Consider the following 6,158-nt stretch of genomic DNA (forward strand, 5'->3'; position numbering starts at 1 on the left):
CGGGATTGGTAAGAGTGGGGGCGGGAACAACGAGCTATGGACCAATCAGACAGCAGACCGTCCCGTCCTGCCTCAACAAGGTCGGCCCCGCCCCTGTGACGGGATGGGGCGGGGGCGGGGCGGCCCGGCAAGGCGGGGCGGGGCCGACCTTGTTGAGGCAGGACGGGACGGTCTGCTGTCTGATTGGTCCATAGCTCGTTATTCCCGCCCCCACCCTTAGCAATCCCGTCCTGTCCCGTGACCCCGCCGCAAAGACCCCCCCAGCCCCCGTATCACCCCCCATTGCCGCCCCCCAGCCCCCTTCTGCCCCTCCAGCCCCCTGTCACCCGCACTGCCCCAATACTGTCCCCCAGCCCCCGTGTCACCCCCACTGCCGCCCCCCAGCCCCCTTCTACCCCTCCAGCCCCCTGTCACCCCCACTGCCCCAATACTGTCCCCCAGCCCCCGTGTCACCCCCACTGCCGCCCCCCAGCCCCCTTCTACCCCTCCAGCCCCCTGTCATCCGCACTGCCCCAATACTGTCCCCCAGCCCCCGTGTCACCCCCACTGCCGCCCCCCAGCCCCCTTCTACCCCTCCAGCCCCCGTGTCACCCCCACTGCCGCCCCCCAGCCCCCTTCTACCCCTCCAGCCCCCTGTCACCCCCACTGCCCCAATACTGTCCCCCAGCCCCCGTGTCACCCCCACTGCCGCCCCCCAGCCCCCTTCTACCCCTCCAGCCCCCTGTCATCCGCACTGCCCCAATACTGTCCCCCAGCCCCCGTGTCACCCCCACTGCCGCCCCCCAGCCCCCTTCTACCCCTCCAGCCCCCTGTCACCCCCACTGCCCCAATACTGTCCCCCAGCCCCCGTGTCACCCCCACTGCCGCCCCCCAGCCCCCTTCTACCCCTCCAGCCCCCTGTCACCCCCACTGCCCCAATACTGCCCCCCAGCCCCCGTGTCACCCCCACTGCCCCAATACTGCCCCCCAGCCCCCGTGTCACCCCCACTGCCCCAATACTGCCCCCCAGCTCCCGTATCACCCCCCATTGCCCCAATGCCGCCCCCCAGCCCCCTTCTACCCCTCCAGCCCCCTGTCACCCCCACTGCCGCCCCCCAGCCCCCTTCTACCCCTCCAGCCCCCTGTCACCCCCACTGCCGCCCCCCAGCCCCCTTCTACCCCTCCAGCCCCCTGTCACCCCCACTGCCCCAATACTGTCCCCCAGCCCCCGTGTCACCCCCACTGCCGCCCCCCAGCCCCCTTCTGCCCCTCCAGCCCCCTGTCACCCCCACTGCCCCAATACTGTCCCCCAGCCCCCTGTCACCCCCACTGCCCCAATACTGCCCCCCCAGCCCCCGTATCACCCCCACTGCCCCAATACCGCCCCCAGCCCCCTTCTACCCCTCTAGCCCCCATGTCACCCGCACTGCCCCAATACTGTCCCCCAGCCCCCGTGTCACCCCCACTGCCCCAATACCGCCCCCCAGCTCCCGTATCACCCCCCATTGCCCCAATGCCGCCCCCCAGCCCCCTTCTACCCCTCCAGCCCCCTGTCACCCCCACTGCCCCAATACTGCCCCCCCAGCCCCCGTATCACCCCCACTGCCCCAATACCGTCCCCAGCCCCCTTCTACCCCTCTAGCCCCCATGTCACCCCCACTGCCCCAATACTGTCCCCCAGCCCCCGTGTCACCCCCACTACCGCCCCCCAGTCCCCTTCTGCCCCTCCAGCCCCCTGTCACCCCCACTGCCCCAATACCGCCCCCCAGCTCTCGTATCACCCCCACTGCCCCAATACCGCCCCTAGCCCCCTTCTGCCCCTCCAGCCCCCTGTCACCCCCACTGCCCCAATACTGCCCCCCCAGCCCCCGTATCACCCCCCATTGCCCCAATGCCGCCCCAGCCCCCTTCTACTCCTCCAGCCCCCTGTCACCCCCACTGCCCCAATACTGCCCCCAGCCCCCGTGTCACCCCCACTGCCGCCCCCCAGCCCCCTTCTGCCCCTCCAGCCCCCTGTCACCCGCACTGCCCCAATACTGTCCCCCAGCCCCCGTGTCACCCCCACTGCCCCAATACCGCCCCCCAGCCCCCTTCTACCCCTCCAGCCTCGTGTCACCCCCATGGCCCCAATACCGCCCCCAGCCCCCGTATAACCCCCACTGCCCCAATACTGCCCCCACTACCTCCCCAGCCCCCATATCACCCCCACTGCCCCCAATACCGCCCCAACCCCCCACTACCCCGTGTCACTCCCCCCAGCCCCATATCACCCCCATTGTCTCAATACCGCCCCCCAGCCCCATATCACCCCCACTGCCCCAATACCTTCCCCCAACCGCCCACTACCTCCCCAGCCCCGTGTCACCCCCCCAACCCCCTTCTACCTCCCCAGCCCTGTGTCACCCCCATGGCCCCAATACCACCCCCCAGCCCCCGTATCACCCCCACTGCCCCAATACCGCCCCCAGCCCCTGTATAACCCCCACTGCCCCAATACTGCCCCCACTACCTCCCCAGCCCCCATATCACCCCCACTGCCCCCAATACCGCCCCAACCCCCCACTACCCCGTGTCACTCCCCCCAGCCCCATATCACCCCCATTGTCTCAATACCGCCCCCCAGCCCCATATCACCCCCACTGCCCCAATACCTTCCCCCAACCGCCCACTACCTCCCCAGCCCCGTGTCACCCCCCCAACCCCCTTCTACCCCCCCAGCCCTGTGTCACCCCCTACTGCCCCAATACCCCCCCAGCCCCGTATCACCCCCTACTGCCCCAATACCCCCCCAGCCCCGTATCACCCCCCACTGCCCCAATACCGCTCCCCCAGACCCGTCACCCCCCCACTGTTCCAATACCGCCCCCATCCCCATATCACCCCCATTGCCCTAATACCACCCCCAGCCCCGTATCACCCCCCACTGCCTCAATACCCCCCCAGCCCCGTGTCACCCCCTACTGACCCAATACAGCCCACCATGCCTCCTCCCAGCCCTGTATCACCCCCTGCCCCAATGCCGCCCCCCAGCCCACCATGCCCCCTCAGCCCCATATCACCCTCCACTGCCCCAATACTGCCCCCTGACCCTCTCCCAGCTCCTGTATCACCCTCAATACCACCCCAGCCCCCATATCACCCCCCCACTGCCCCAATACCGCCTCTCCCAGCCCCGTGTCACCCCCCACTGCCCCATACTGCCCCTCCCAGCCCCCATATCACCCCTAATACCCCCCAGCCCCCATATCATCCCCCCTGCCCCACTACCCCCAATGTTGCCCCTCCCAACCCCCCCACTACCTCCAATGCTGCCCCCCCAGGTCCCCACTACCGCCCCTCGTGTGACTTGCACCATCCCCTGTGGCAGCTGCTCCTGCCAGCCGCCGGGCTAGGAACCCTGCTCAGAGAGCAGCAGGCCTGTCCATTTCAGTCCCCGGGCCGCCCCAGATGGGAGGAACCCCCCAGAGCCCTGCACGTCTCCAGCACCCTAATGCCAAGGACCTTTACAGTCACCAAGGAAACCATACCCTCCCTTGGGGGCGTGGGGGAGGAGCAGGACTCCGCTGTAACTATGAAGAGAACCCAGGACTCCCAGCTACTAGCAGTGCCAGGGCCCACAACACGCCCCATTCCGCACCTGGCAGGGTGCATCAGAGAACCGGTCTGAGCAGCCCTGGGGGTGACGCTGATGAGGCTTTTCAGGGTCACGCCTTAGACTCTGGGGTAACATTAATGTAGAGCCTGGATCCCAGGCGATCGAGCTGGAGAGGGGCCCCCCAGAGGCCCCATCCAGGGCTTTGGCCTGTTTAAATTGCCCCATGCGAGGGAGCAGCGGCAGCCCATAGAAACAGCTCTCGTGGCAAAAGGCTACTGACCATTCCTGCCTCTCCTGGCGGGGAAGGCGTCTCGCTGGGCTGGCACATGTAGGGGCACTCAGTTCATCTGCCCTAGGCCTGGCTCCCCTCACAGCCTGACAGTGAAGTGCTGCGGGCAGGAATGGTGCCCCACACCCTCCGGAGGCTTCTCTGCTGCCCTTTTAACTTGCGGGAGCCTGAAATAAGCAGCCCGAAGGGCCGTGGGGAAGCCAGGCTTTCTATACACATGCTGCAGTGCTTTAGCAACCGGGGCAGCCCGGAGGATGCAGGCCCCTGAGATCGCAGCCTCCCCTTCCCCACCAGCTGGGGCTAATTAACTCCTGGCAACCAGCACGGCATGTTTGTCAACACACAGCGCAGCCCTCAGGAGCCCTCCCCAGGAGCAGCGGGATCCTGGCAGCATGGGGAACCTGCCAGCCCTAGGCCTTGGGGTGTTCTCAGGCAGAGTGGGAGAAGACAGCAGCTGAACATCCACCCCTCTCTTCCCCTCGTCGGGCGTTTGCGGCAGGAGCCGCTCGTCTGGTATTAAACCTATCGGAGAGGCTTGTCCCCCAGCCGGTACCGGGGGTTAGTCTGGTAGCGGCTGAGGGAGCCACTCTGCCCCGTGCAAACAGTCATCCTCAGTCCTGAAAGCAGCACGAGCGCTCCCCAGCCCCCCACTCATTCACATGCTCCCCCAGACCTCCACTGCGGCTGTGGGCACTCCTGGCTGCTAGCTTAACCCCTTCTGGGACAACGCAGGCTGAGCAAGGGAACTGCTGAACCACATAACAGCCACAGTGGATCAGACCAATGGTCCATCCAGCCCAGTATCCTGTCTTCCAACAGCAGCCAGTGCCAGGTGTTTCAGAGGGAATGAATGGAACAGGGCAATTACCAAGTGATCCAGCTTCTGGCAGGCAGAGCCATAGGGTTGCATCCCTGCCCATCCTGGCTAATAGCCCTTGATGAGCCTCACCTCCAGGAACTCAGCTAAATCTTTCTTTAACCCAGATATACCATTGGCTCTCACGCCCTCCCCTGGCAATGAGTTCCACAGGCTGACTGTCATGTGAAGTACCTCCCAATGTTTGTTTTAAACCTGCTGCCTAGTCATTTCATTCGGTGACCCCCTGGTTCTTGTGTTATGTGAAGGGGTAAATAAGTCTCATCACTTTCTCCACACCACTCACAATTTTATAGACCTATCGTATCTCCCCTTCATTGTCTCTTTTCCAAGCTGACCAGTCCCCCCCCCTTTTTAATCTCTCCTCATATGGACGCTGTTCCATTTCCCCCTCATCTGTTTTGTTGCCCTTCGCTGTACTTTTTCCAGTTCTAATGCATCTGTTAGGAGATGGGGTGACCAGATCTGCACACAGTAATTCCAGGCATGGGCAGACCAGGGATTTAGATAGATAATGACAAAATATTAGGATGCTACTATCGCTTTCCTAGTGGTGCCTCCCTTTCTATTGGCTTTTCTGACTGCTGTTGCTCACGGAGCAGTTGTTTTCAGAGAACTACCCCAACCACCGTGACTTTACACTGAAAGTCCTCGAGTGACACAGCTTTGGAAACAACACCAATATAGGACACACTCAGACACACCCCCTCCATCTGAGCTCCACCCAGTTGGTGTGCAGACTAGGCAGAGTCCATCCTGAGCTTGTGCTCCTGTGAGCCCCTCTTACACATGGCAGTGGTCAGTCCCCTGGCCCAGAGCAATTCCCCCCCCTCCTTAAATAGGCCTGCGCTCATTCCCTCCCCCTGGCTCTGAGCCAAGTGCTCAACCCCAGGGCAAGCTTTAGCAAAAGCTTTTGATACGTCCTCCCACAGTATTCTTGCCGCCAAGTTAAAGTAGCATGGGCTGGATGAATGGACTATAAGGTGGATAGAAAGCTGGCTAGATCGTCGGGCTCAACGGGTAGTGATCAATGGCTCCATGTCTAGTTGGCAGCCGGTTTCAAGCGGAGTGCCCCAAGGGTCGGTCCTGGGGCTGGTTTTGTTCAATATCTTCATTAATGGTATGGATGGCATGGACTGCCGTACCAGGCCCTCGGTGTTTCTCGTGCCAACGGCATTGTATTCTGGGCCCCGTCTGCTGGCCAGGCCGATCTCACCGGGGCTGGCCATGTGCACTGAGCCCGGGCTTCCTTCCCAGCGTAACGTGCAAGGTGCGCGTGCTTCGGCTCTCCCGTCCCTTCGGCACTAAGCCTCTAGGCCCAGGACAGCAGATGCAGGTTCCTCCACCTCGGCCTGCAGCAGATGGTCCTGGCGCCAGGCAGATACAGGCGAGGTCAGCCAGGGGTGGGGGAAGAGATG

This window comes from Malaclemys terrapin, chromosome 21 (assembly GCF_027887155.1).
Source record: "Malaclemys terrapin pileata isolate rMalTer1 chromosome 21, rMalTer1.hap1, whole genome shotgun sequence".
NCBI classification, from domain to species: domain Eukaryota; kingdom Metazoa; phylum Chordata; order Testudines; family Emydidae; genus Malaclemys; species Malaclemys terrapin.